The 13,670-nt window shown below is 35.4% G+C and overlaps 1 pseudogene; it reads right to left on the reverse strand.

The window, feature by feature from the left end:
- Positions 1 to 1,321: 1,321 nt before the first annotated feature.
- On the reverse strand, positions 1,322 to 2,843 carry LOC105103258 (elongation factor 1-alpha 1-like; annotated as a pseudogene).
- Positions 2,844 to 13,670: the final 10,827 nt, after the last annotated feature.

Genomic DNA, 13,670 nt, shown 5'->3' on the forward strand with positions numbered 1-13,670 from the left:
GGATTGGAAGAATTAGTATTGCTAAAATGGCCATACTACACAAAGCAATCTAGAGATTTAATGCAATCCCTATCAAAACACCCATGACATTTTTCACAGAACCAGAAAAAATAATCCTAAAATTTATATGAAACCGCAAAAGATCTCGAATTGCCAAAGCAATCTTGAGAAGCAGGAGGTATCACACTCACTTACTTCAGACTATACTCCAAAGGCACAGTAACCAAAACAGCATGGTACTGGCACAAAAACAGACACATATCAGTGTAACAGAACAGAGAGACCGGAAATAAACCTATGCATTGATGGTCAATTAATCTATGACAAAGGAGGAGGAAAAAATACAACAGAGAAAAGACAGTCTCTTCAGTAAGTGTTGCTGGGAAAACTGGACAGCTACACATAAAAGAATGAAATTAGAACATTTTCTCTCACCATATACAAAAATAAACTCAAAATGGATTAAAGACCAAAATGTAAGACCTGAAACCATGAAACTCCTAGAAGAAAACAAAGACAGGACACTCTTTGACATAAATCATAGTGATATTTTTTGTATCTGTCTCCTAAGACAAAAGAAGTAAAAACAAAAATGAACAAATGGGTCCTAATTAACCTTAAAACCTTTTTCACAGCAAAGGAAACCACTGGTTTGATTAAAAGACAACCTACTGAACAGGAGGAAATATTTGCAAATGATATGACCGATAAGGGGTTAATATCCAAAATATATAAACAGCTCATAAATCAGAATATCAAAAAACAAACAACTCAATGAAATATGGGCAGAAGGCCTGTATAGACATCTTTCTTTGTGTCATCTTCAATTTCCTTCATCAGTGTTTTGCAGTTTTCAGAGTATAGGTAACCTCCTTGGTTAAGTTTATTTCTAGGTATTTTGTTGTTTTTGATGCAATGGAAGTGTTTATGCCAGTTATAAAATTCTGGGTTTTGAAGCAAAAAAAAAAGCAAAGAATCATCAATGATATATCCTACAGTCTTTAGGACCTAACATTTAAAATACTTTACTTTCTATATATCTAATTGGTTAATTGTAAATATTGAGAATTCTATCAATTTAATGGAGTGGGAAAAAGGTAACAAGATAAAGCTTTCTTTAGGAGAAAATTCATGAATAGATAATTTAGCAGAACAATGGAATAGATCTTTATTTAAGATAGTACAAAAAAAGTAGAAAAGTCATTTTTTCCTCATTAAACTTTGTTTTAATGGGTCTTAAAATTCTATGACAGATTTTTGATCAAGTTGTTTCCATTAAAAAAACACTTATTTTCAAAACTAATAAGTTAAAACTGCCACACACAAAACAAATGGTCCACTAAATATTCTCCTTTCCTTCTGAAGGTTTTACAATGCATTGTTATCATTAATGAGTCTTTTACTATTAAACTTAAATGGCCAATGAAAACAAACAGTTCAGAGACCGTTCTTCCACCACTGATTAAGACTGGGGTGGCAGGTACTGGGAATAATATTCATTTAGCCTTCTGAGCTTTCTGGGTAGACTTGGTGACCTTGCCAGCTAGTTCTAGGCACATTTTTGTCCATTGTATTGATAACACCCACAGCAACCATCTGTCTCACGTCACTGACAGCAAAATAGCCCAGAAGAGGATAGTTAGAAAAAGCTTTCAACACATATGGGCTTGCCAGGAACCATGTCAATGATGGCAGCTTCACCAGATTTCAAGAACTTGGGGCCATTTTCCAGCTTTTTCCCAGAATGATGATCAATCTTCTCCTTCAGTTCAGCAAACTTGCAAGCAATGTGAGCTGTGCATCAACCCAGCACAGATGCATATTCAGCACTCATCTAGCCTGGATTGTTCAAGGAAATCACCTGAGCTGTGAAGCCAGCTGCTTCCTTTAGTGGATCTTTTTAGCTGTCACCAGCCACAATGCCATGACACATATTCTTCACAGGCACATCCTTGACATTGAAGCCCCACACTGTCCCCAGGGAAGGCTTCACTCGAAGTTTCATGGTGCATTTCAACAGACTTTACTTCAATTGTAACATTGACTGGAGCAAAGGTGACCACCATGGCAAGTTTGAGAACACCAGTCTCCACTAATCTTGTAGACTTCCTGGAGTGGCAGACACAGAGGCTTGTCAGTTGGACAAGCTGGTGGCAGGATGCAGTCCAGAACTTCAAGCAACATGGTTCCATTAGCATTGCCATCTTTATGGGTTACTTTCCATCCCTTGAATCAAGGCATGTTAGCACTTGACTCCAGCATGTTGTCACTGTTCCAGCCAGAAATTGGCACAAATGCTACTGTGTCAGGGTTAAGCCAATTTTCTTAATGTAGGTGCTGACTTCCTTAAAATTTTTCTTGTATCTCTTCTGGCTACAGCATGGCTTAGTAGAATTCATTTTGTTAATGCCAGTAATTAGTTGTTTCACACCCAGAGTATAAGCCAGAGGGCATGATCACGGGTCTGCCCATTCTTGGAGATACCTGCTTCAAATTCACCAATGCAGCAGCAACAATCAGGACAACACAGTAAGCCTGAGATATGCCTGTAATCATGTTTCTGATAAAGTCTATGTGTCCTGGGGCATCAATGATGGTCACATAATACTTGCTGGTCTCGAATATTTACAGGGAGATATCAATGGTGATACTACTGTCACGTTTAACTTTTAATTTCAGGCATACTTGAAAAAGCCCTTTCCCATCTCAGCAGCCTCCTTCTCAAACTTTTCAATGGTTCTTTTGTCAATCCCATCATATTTATAGATCAAATGGCCAGCGGTGCTAGACTTGCCTGAATCTACATGTCCAATGATCACAATGTTGATATGAGTTTTCTCCTTTCCTAAGTTGGCTTAGATTTAGAGGTGGTTTTCATGATACCTGTGTCCTGCAATAAATCCATTGCAAAAAAGAAGAAAAGTATTATTTAAAACATATTGGCTATAAATTATTTAATAATCTTGTTTTGAGAAGAGTTGGTTGCAAAACTCACTTCTCTCTTGCTGCTAAATAGATTGTGGCAATTAGTTTACATCTTTCAGACTCAGTTTTCACATCTGTGGTCACATCACAAAATTTTGACCAAAATCAAACAAGAAAATAGGTGAACATTCCTTATCGTGTGTAAAGTATTCTATGTAATAATATGCTTTATAACTATTCTCAAAGGCAAAATATTTATTGTAAAATGATGAGACTCATTAAAATAGCAGTCTCAGAAGAAAATGAGAAGCTACATTTTTCTCCTCCCTATTGAAAACAGACTGACTTATTCCTCAGAAGGAAAAAAATAACCAATATTTAAATAGAGCCTTAAATTGGCCTTTACAGTATGATAATTTATAACAAGAAATATACAGCTTTCATCCCATTTCTTGTACAAAGCTCCTAACATTTTCTAAGTGATAAGAACAGTAAAGTGTCTTTTGATATTCATAAGGAAAATATATACTGCAAAACTACAGTAATCAAAACAGTATGGTACTGGCACAAAAACAGATGCACAGATGAATAGAACAGAATAGAGAGCACAGAAATGAATCCATATGGTCAATTCATCTATGACAAAGGAGGAAAGAATATACAATGGGAAAAAGACAGCCTCTTCAGTAAATGGTGTTTGGAAAACTATATGCATACAAAATCAAACTGGCCTACTCTCTCACACTACACACAAAAATAAATTCCAAATGGACTAAAAACTTAAATATAAGACCTGAAACCATAAAACTTCTACAAGAAAACATAGGCAGAATGTTCTTTGACATCAGTCTTAATAATTTTTTTTTGGATATATCTCCTCAGGCAAGGGAAACAAAAGCAAAAATAAACAAATGGGAATGCATCAAAATAAAAAGCTTTTGTGTACAGCAAAGGAAAATATTAACAAAATGGAAAGGTAGCAACTGAATGGGAGAAGATATTTGAAAATGATGTATCCAATAAGTGGCTAATATCTAAAATATATAAAGAATTCATACAACTCAATATCAAAAAATCCAAACTCAATTAAAAATTGGACAAAGGAATTGAATACACATTTTTTGAAAGAAGACATACAGATGGCCAACAGACACATAAAAGATGTTCAACACCACTAATCATCAGGAAAATGCAAACCAAAACACAATGAAAAACACCTCACACCTGTCAGAATGGCTATCATCAAAAAGACAACAAAAAACAAATGTTGGCTAGGATGTGGAGAAAAGGGAACCTTCATGCAGTGTTGGTTAGGAATGTAAATTGGTGCAATCACTGTTGAAAACAGTATGGAAGTTTCTCAAAAAAACTAAAAATAGAAATACCATTCAATCCAGCAATTCTACTCCTGGGGAATTTTGTAAAGAAAATAAAAACACTAAATAGAAAAAATATATTACCCCTATGCTTACTGCAGTCTTATTTACATTAACTAAGATATGGAATCAACCTAAGTGCCCATGGATAGATAAATAGACAAAGAAGTGGTAGTATGTTCATGTATAACTGAAAAAGTGTGCTCTACACTGGAATTTGACACAACATTGTAAAATGACTATAACTCAATAAAAATGTTTTTAAAAAAAGAAGTGGTATACATATATGCAATAAAATATTAGCCATAAAAAATAAAGTCTTGCCATTTATGACAACACGGATGGACCAAAAGGGTAGGCTAAATGAAATAAGACAGGCAGAGAAAGATGATTTAAGTTATATATGGACTCTAAAACACAAAACAAATAAATATAGCAAAGCAGAAAGTCTCACAGATACAGAAAACAAGTGGTTCCTGGAGGGGAGGGATGGTAGTAGGATGAGTGACATAGGTTAGGGAGATTAAGAGGTACAAACTTTCACTTACAAAATAAAGGAATCATGGGGATGAAACATACAACATGGGGGAAATAGTAATATTGTAATAGCTTTGTATGGTGACATATTGTAACTAGGTTTGTGGTGATCTTTTTATAACATAGAGAAATATCATATCACTATGTTGTACATCTGGAACTAACACAGTGTTGTAGGTCAATAATACTTCAATAAATAAATAAGTATATTCTTTTTTAAAAGAGGGAAGACCAAATGGATCTATAAGAGCATCAGGTAAGTTGACTGTTCCACGCTGGTTTTCAGGAGAAAGAGACTAGGAGGAGGAGGAGAAGGAGTTTGAAATCGAAAATGTAGATATTCTACCCAGCAAGATTGTCATTTAGAATTGGAGAGATAAAGAACTTCCCAGACAAGCAAAAACTAAAAGAATTCAGCAATACTAACCTATCCTAAAAGAAATATTGAAAGGTCTTCTCTAAATAGAGCAGAAGCAAGAATCTATAGAGAAGAGAATATCACAACTGTAAATGCAATGACAACTACAATGAACAGCAAAAGAATAAACATGAAGATTTCAAAGAGGACATCAAAAATTATAAAATGTGGGGGAAGTGAGTAAAAAATGTAGATTTTTTCCCTTTTCTTAGAATGTGTTCGACCTACATGATGATCACTCAAAGCAAGTAGATATAGTAACAGGTTAACATACTTGAAAAACAAGGTACCCACAAATAAAAGCATAGAATTGAGACACAAAAACCAAAAAGAACAGAACTCAAGCACAATACAACTGAAAATCATCAATCCAAAAAAGGATAAACAAAAATAAAAAGAAAGGAATAGGATTTCCAGTCAAGATGGTGGAGTAGTAGGACCGAGAACTTGCCTCTCCTTGCAGCTACAACAAAACCACAACCAACTTTTGAACGGTCATTGAGAAAAAAGACTGGTGCCTAGCAAGAAAGATCTGCTTCAACTGGAAGCATTGAAAGAGAACCACAACAGGAAGGTAGGAGGGGTGTGCTCACTATATAGTTGGGCCCCATACACCCCTGGTGGGCAACCCAAAAGCTGAAGAACAACTAAGTCACAGAGGTGCTCCCATAAGAGTGAGAGTTCTGAGCCACATGTCAGACTCCCCAGACCAGGGTTCCAGCAGTGGGAGGAGGAGACCCCAGGACATCTGGGTTTGAGGGCCAGTGGGGCTTAACTTAAGGAGCTCCACAGGACTGGGAGAGACAGAGACTTAACTCTCTTGGGAAGCACATAGGGATCTCGCATGACCCAGGTCCAGGGGCAGAGACAGTGATTGCATAGGAACCTGGGCCAGAATTACCTGCTGGTTTTGGAAGTTCTCCTGGGGAGTTAGGGGAGTGCTACAGATCATCCAGGGGACACAGAAGCTGGTGACAGGTATTCTGGGAGTGTTCACCTAAATGAGCTTCCCTGGAAGCTGATTTCTTGATTGGGTCAGTAGCACCAAGACCTAGGCCCACCCAACAGCCTGTAGGCTTAAGGACTAGGAACTCTCAGGCCAAACAACACACTGGGTGGAAACACAGCCTCACCCATCAGGAGACATTCTGAACCACAAATGCCTCTAGGTAGGGCTCCATCCATCAGAAGTCCAGCACCAAGCTTCACCCAGCAGTGGGCAGACACTGACCCCTCCTGCCAGGAAATCTACATAAGCCTCTGGCGGTCTCATCCACCAGGGGGCAGATATCAGAAATAAGAAAATGATAGTCCCAAGCCTATGGAAGGAATCCAAAAACACAGGCCAGACTCTATACTGGGACCAACGCAACCCTGCCCCTTGGGTGACAAGAGAGGAGTGTACTGCTGGGACACACAGGGCATCTCCCACAGAGGGCCACTTCTCCAAGGTCAAGAATCATAACTAGCCTATCTAAAAACACAAAGAGAAAGACAGACAAAATGAGGTGGCAGAGGAACTTCCTCCAGGACAAGGCACAAGATAAAATCACAGAAGAAAAAATAAGTGACAAGGAGATAGGCAATTTATCTGAGAAAGAGTTTAGAATGATGATGAAGATATTCAGAGAACTCAAGAGAAGTAAAGATGCACAGAGTGAAGTTTATAGCAAAGAGCTGGAAAATATAAAGAATACACAGAGTTGAAGAATAAATTATTGAAATGAATAACACACTAGAAGGAACTAAGAATAGACTAAATGAGGCAGAAGTGAGAAGAGGACATTAGTGAGCTAGAAGACAGAAGAGTGGAAATCAATATTGAAGAACAGAAAAAAGAAAAAAGAATGAAAACAAATGAAGATAATTTAGGAGAACTCTGGGACAATATGAAGCACACTAATATTTGCATTATAGGGGTCCCAAAAATGAAGAAAGGGAGAAAGGTCCTGAGAAATTTTTTGAAGAGATACTAACTGAAAACTTCCCTAACTGGGGAAAGGAAACAATCACCCAAGTCCAGGAAGCCCAGAGAGTCCCACACAGGATCAACCCAAAGAGGAATACACCAAGGCACATACTAATCAAATTCACAAAAATTAAGGATAAGGAGAGATTATTAAAATCAGCAAGACAAAAGCAACAAATAACATACAAAGGAACTCTCATAAGGCAATCAGCTGATTTTCAGCAGAAACCCTTCAGGTCAGAAGTGAGTGGCATAATATATTTAAAGTGCTGAAAGGGAAAAAGTTACAGCCAAAAATAATTTATCCAGCAAGGCTCTCATTTAGACTTGATGGAGAAATCAAAAGATTCACAGATAAACAAAAATTAAAAGAATTCAGCACCTCCAAACCAGCTTTACAAGAAATATTAAAGGAGCTTCTCTAGTCATCCAAGCACAAGAAAAGAGAACAAAAAGAAGAAAGAGAAAAATATCACCTACAAAAACAAACTCAAAACAATTAACAAAATGGCAGTAAGAACACACCCATCAATAATTACCTGTAAATGGATTAACCACTCCAACCAAAAGACACAGACTGGCTGAAAGAATACAAAAGCATGACCCATATATATGCTGTCTACAAGAACACACTCAGAGCTAGAGATACATGCAGGTTGAAAGTAAGGATATGGCAAATGATATTCCATGCAAACAGAAACAAGAAGAAAGCTGGAGTAGCAATACTTATATCAGAAAAATAGATTTTAAAATAAAGACTGTTACAAGAGACAAAGAAGGGCACTACATAATGCTTAAGGGATCAACCCAAGAAAAGGATATAACAATTGTAAATAGATATGCACCCAACATAGGAGCACCTCAATATATAAGGCAACTTTTAACAGACATAAAAGGAGAAATTGACAATAACACAATAACAGTGAGGGATCTTAACACCCCACGTACACCAATAGACAGGTCATCCAGACAGAAAATCAATAAGGAAATACAGTCCCTAAATAACACATTAGACCAGTGGACCTAATTGATATCTATAGAGCATTCCACCAAAAAACAACAGAATATACATTCTTCTCAGATGCACATGGAACATTCTCCAGAATCGACCACATGCTGGCCCACAAAGCTAGCCTCAGCAAATTTAAGAAAATTGAAATTTTACCAAGCATCTTTTCAGACCACAATGCTATTAGGTTAGAAATCAACTACAAGAAAAAAACTGCAAAAACAGCAAACACATAGAGGCTAAACAATATGCTACTACACAGTGGATCACAGAAGAAATCAAAGAGGAAATCAAAAAACAGTTTGAGACACATGAAGAAGAAAACACAACAATCCAAAATCTCTGGGACACAGTAAAGCAGTTCTTAGAGGGAAGTTTATAGAGACACAAGCGTACTTCAGGAAAGAAGAAAATCTCAAGTAAACAACCTAACCTTACACCTAAAGCAGCTGGAGAAAGAAGAACAAACAAACCCCAAAGTTAGTAGGAGAAAAGAAATCATAAAGATTAGAGCAGAAACAAATGAAATACAGACCAAAAAAATAGAAAAGATCAATTAAACTAAAAGCTGGTTCTTTGAAAAGACAAACAAAATTGATAAGCCTTTACTCAGACTCATGAAGAAAAAAAGGTAGAGGGCCCAAATTAACAAAATCAGAAATGAGAAGGAGAAGTTACAACTGATACCACAGAAATTCAAGAGATCATAAGAGGATACTATGAGCAACTATATGCCAACAAAAATGAAAAGCAGAAGAAATGGACAATTTCTCAGAAAGGTACAATTTGCCAAGACTAAACCAGGAAGAAATAGACAATAGGAATAGACCAATTACCAGTACTGAAATAGAATCAGTAATTTAAAACCTCCCAACAAACAAAAGTCAAGGGCCAGATGGCATCACAGGTGAATTCTATCAAACCTTTAGAGAAGAGTTAACACCTATCCTTCCGAAACTATTACAAAAAATTGCAGAGAAAGGAACACTTCTAAACTCATTCTATGAGGCCATAATCACCCTGATACCAAAACCAGACAAGGATATCACAAAAAAAAAGAAAATTATAGGCCAATATTACTTATGAATATAGATGTAAAAATCCTCAACAAAATACTAGCAAATCAACTCCAACAATGCATTAAAAGGATCATACACTGTGACCAAGTTGGATTTATCCCAGAGAAGCAGGGATTTTTCAATATATGCAAATCAATCAACATGATACACTACATTAAAAAATTGAAGAATAAAAATCATATGATACTCTCAATAGATGCAGGAAAAGCTTTTGATAAAATTCAACACCCATTTATGATGAAAACCTCCAGAAAGTGGGCATAGACAGAATATACCTCAATATAATAAAAGCCATATATGACAAATCTACAGCTAACATTATACTTAATGTGGAAAAGCTGAAAGCATTCCAAGATCAGGAACAAGACAAGGATGTCCACTCTCGCTTTTATTCAACATAGTATTGGAAGTCTTATCCATAGCAATCAGAGAAGGAAAAGAAATAAAAGCAATCCAAATTGGAAATGAAGAAGTAAAACTGTCACTGTTTGCAGATGACATAATACTACATAGAAAACCCTAAAGTAGCGATTAGAAAACTACTAGAACTCATAAATGAATATGGTAAATTTGCAGGGTACAAAATTAATATACAGAAATCTGTTGAATTTCTATACACAAACAATGAAATAGCAGAAAGGGAAATTTACCATCGTGCCAAAAAGAATAAAATACCTAGGAATAAACCTACCCAAGGAGGCAAAAAAACTGTATGCTGAAAACTATAAGACACTAATGAAGGAAATTGAAGATGACATAATCAAATGGAAAGATATATGGTGTTCATGGGTTGAAAGAATCAATATTGTTAAAACGGTCATACTGCCTAAGGCAATTTACAGATTCAATGCAGTCCCTATCAAGTTATCAATGACATTCTTCACAGAGCTAGAACAAAAAATGTTTAAATTTGTATGGAAAGACAAAAGACCTTGACTAGCAAAAACAATCTTGAAAAGAAAGAATGGAGCTGGGGGAATAATGCTCCCTGACTTCAAACTATACTACAAAGCTACAGTAATAAAAACACTATGGTACTGGCACTAAAACAGACACATAGATCAAAGGAACAGGATAGAAAGTCCAGAAATAAACCCATGCATGTATGGTCAATAAATCTATGGCAAAGGAGGCAAGAACATACAATGGAGAAAAGACAGGCTCTTCAATAAGTCGTGCTGGTAAAACTGGACAGCCACTTGTAAAAGACTGAAATTAGAACATTCTCTAACACCATGTACAAAAATAAACTCAAAATGGATTAAAGACCCAAATGTAAGACCAGATATTTTAAAACTCATAGAGGAAAACATAGGCAGAACACTCTTGGACATAAGTCACAGCAATATATTTTTTGAACCAGCTCCTAGAGTACTGGAAATTAAAGCAAAAATAAACAAATGGGATCTAATTAAGCTTGAAAGCTTTTGCACAGCTAAGGATACCATCAACAAACTGAAAAGACAACTTACAGAATGGGAGAAAATATTTGCAAATGATGTGATCAACAAAGGACTCATTTCCAAAATATACAAACAGCTTATACACTTTAATATCAAAGAAACAAGCAACCAACTCCAAAAGTGGGCAGAGGACCTAAACAAGCAATTCTCCAATGAAGACATACAAATGGCCAATAGGCACATGAAAAAAATGCTCAGCATCGCCAATTGTCAGAGAAATATATAAAACAAAAACTACACTGAGATATTACCTCACACCAGCTAGAATGGCCATCATTGAAAAGTCTACAAATGATAGATGCTGGAGAGGATGTGGGGAAAGGGGAACCTTCCAACACTGTTGGTGGGAGTGTAGATTGCTGCAGCCACTATGGAGGACAGTATGGAGGTTCCTTAAAAAACTTAAAATAGACTTACCATGTGACCCAGCAATCCCACTCCTGGGCATATATCCAGAGAAAAATAAAATTCAAAAAGTCACATGCACCCCAATGTTCATAGCAGCACTATTTACGATAGCCAAGACATGAAACAACCAAAATGTCCATCAACATATACAATGGAACACTACACAGCCATAAAAAAGAATAAAACAATGCCATTTGCAGCAATATGGATGGACCTGAAGATTGTCATTCTAAGTGAAGTGGACGGGAAAGAGAAAGAAAAATGCCATATGAATCATTAATATAAAAAATCTGAAAAATAATAACAATCATAATAAGGACACAAATGAACTAAATATTATTTTGATTTTTTGAATATGTGTAAGCACATTTCACTATCCTTTATGATTGGATTACCGTATTCTGATGATTCCTATTTTGTAGTTGGCTTTATTCCTTTGATAAGTATGTAAGTTTAAAAAGCTAAAGATCTAATCTATTCTTAGAAACAATTTTTTTAGTTTGCATATATAATTAGTACATATATGCAAACTAAAAAATGTGCAGTATACTGTATATATGTATTTACATCCAATATAATGTGTCTGTGCAGTCAAACTGTAATAAATCTACCTAGTAAAACTGAAAAAGGAGGAAAAACAGAAAGGAACAAAGAAGAAATACAAAAAAACTGGAAAACAGGCCTTATAAAGGCAATAAGTACACATCTATCAATAATTACCTTAAATGTCATAGGAATAAATGCTCCACTCAAAAGACATAGAGTGGAAGATACATTGGCAGCAACATGGATGTTCCTGGAGAATGTCATTCTAAGTGAAGTAAGCCAGAAAGAGAAAGAAAAATACCATATGAGATCACTTATATGAGGAACCTAAAAACAAAACAAAACATAAATACAAAACAGAAACAGACTCATAGACATAGAATACAAACTTGTGGCTGCCAAGGGGGTGGGAGGGTGGGAAGAGACAGACTGGGATTTTAAAATGCAGAATAGATAAACAAGATTATACTATATAGCACAGGGAAATATAAACAAGATCTTGTGGTAGCTCATAGCAAAAAAAAAAAGTGACAATGAATATATATATGTTCATATATAACTGAAAAATTGTGCTCTACATTAGAATTTGACACAACATTGTAAAATGACTATTACTCAATAAAAAAAGTTTAAAAAAAAAAGACATAGAGTGGCAGATTGGATAATAAAACAAGAGCCTACAATATGCTGTCTACAAGAGACTCACTTTAGGGAGAAGGACACACATAAATTGAAAGTGAGAGGATGGAAATATATTTCATTCAAATTAAAATAACAAGAAATCAGGGGTAGCAATACTCATATCAGACAAAATAGACTTTAAAACAAAGGCCATAAAGAAAGATAAAGGAAGACAACACATAATGATGAAATGATCAATACAAGAAGAGGATATTACTCTTGTTAACATATATATACACCCAATATAAAAGCACATAAATATATAAAACAAATACTAACAAACACAAATGAAGAAATTGATAGGATTACAATAATAGCAAGAGACTTTAATATCCCACTTACATCAATGGACAGATCTTCAGACAGAAAATCAGCAATGCAATAGAGATCCTAAATGATGCAATAGAACAATTAGATTTAATTGATATTTTCAGGATATTACATCCAAAATCCACCCAGAGTATACATTCTTTTCAAATGGATATGGAACATTCTCTAGGATAGACCACAAACTTGGACACAAAACAAGCCTCAACAAATTTAAGAGGATAGAAATTATTTCAAACATCTTTTCTGACCCCAACAGCATGAAACTAGAAATCAACCACAGAAAAAGAATTGAGAAAAAAATGATTGCATGGAGACTAAACAACGTGCCACTAAAAAACCAATGGGTCAAGTGTAAAATCAAAGAGGAAATTTTAAAATGTTTTGAGACAAATGACAATGAAAACACAACCACACAAAATCTATGGGATGCAGCAAAAGCAGTCCTAAGAGGGACGTTTATAGCAATACAAGCCTTCCTCAAAAAATAAGAAAAATCTAAAAAAAAAAAAAAAAAACTAACCTATCACCTAAAAGAATTAGAAAAAGAAGAACAAACAAAATCTACAGTCAGCAGAAGGAAAGAAATAATAAAGATCAGATAGGAAAGTATAGAGATTTTAAAAGCAATAGAAAAAAATCAATAAAATCAATAAAATCAAGAGCTGGTTTTTTGAAAGAGTAAAGAAAATTGACAATCCTCTGGCCAGGCTAGCCAAGAAGAAAAGAAAGAAGACACAAATAAACAAAATAAGAAATGAAAGAGGAGAAATAACAACTGATACCACAGGTAAACAAAAAGGTATAAGAGAATACTATGAATAATTATATGGCAACAAATTGGACAACCTAGAAATAAAGGACAAGTTTCTAGAAACATACAGTCCACCAAAGGTGAATCAGGAAAAAATAGATAATTTGAACATACTGAT

The sequence above is a fragment of the Camelus dromedarius genome, chromosome X (assembly GCF_036321535.1).
Source record: "Camelus dromedarius isolate mCamDro1 chromosome X, mCamDro1.pat, whole genome shotgun sequence".
NCBI lineage: Eukaryota > Metazoa > Chordata > Mammalia > Artiodactyla > Camelidae > Camelus > Camelus dromedarius.